Raw genomic sequence first — 607 nt, forward strand, 5'->3', positions numbered from 1 at the left:
AGCCCCCGGCGAGGATCGAACTCGCGACCTTTCACTTACGAAGCGAACGCACTACCACTATGCTACGGAGGCTTCTTGAGCTGTTATTTGTCAACAAAAATTATTCATAAAAGAAAGGAGAAATAATCCAACGAAGGCAGATCCAAATTTAAACTAGTGTTCTTTTCTGACTTTTTGTTGATTGTTAAATTTTTTCTAAAGCACTTGCAAAATTTATAACCAAACCCCATATTTTTCGAGTCATTTTTTTGGGTGAAATTTACGAAATACTTAGCAAAATTAATGTCTCTACGCATAATATGAATTTCAAATATTTATGATCTAGATGGGTAAATGTGTCAAGCTTATTTCCAGTTCATGGATGGAATATGCAATAGGGAATTCTGAAGAGTTAGTTGGCAGTTGCTATTATTCTGGAAGAATTGCAGGTGACATTTTAATTAACACTAGTTTCTCGGTACGTGTGTTGCACGTGAATACCGATTCATGTAGTACATAATTTTTTAAAATAATATCAACTATTATTAAACAAAAATTTGAGTAAATAATTACTCATGAAATAATAAAGTACAAGTTTCTATGAATGATCAATATGTATAGTAAAATT

General features: G+C 32.0%; 1 non-coding gene across 1 annotated transcript; it reads right to left on the bottom strand.

Moving 5' to 3' along the window:
- Positions 1–72, bottom strand: TRNAT-CGU (transfer RNA threonine (anticodon CGU)). The gene has a single exon. It is a non-coding gene; the product is annotated as a tRNA-Thr (tRNA).
- Between the last annotated feature and the right edge of the window lie 535 nt (positions 73–607).

Source organism: Nicotiana sylvestris, chromosome 10 (genome assembly GCF_000393655.2).
Source record: "Nicotiana sylvestris chromosome 10, ASM39365v2, whole genome shotgun sequence".
NCBI lineage: Eukaryota > Viridiplantae > Streptophyta > Magnoliopsida > Solanales > Solanaceae > Nicotiana > Nicotiana sylvestris.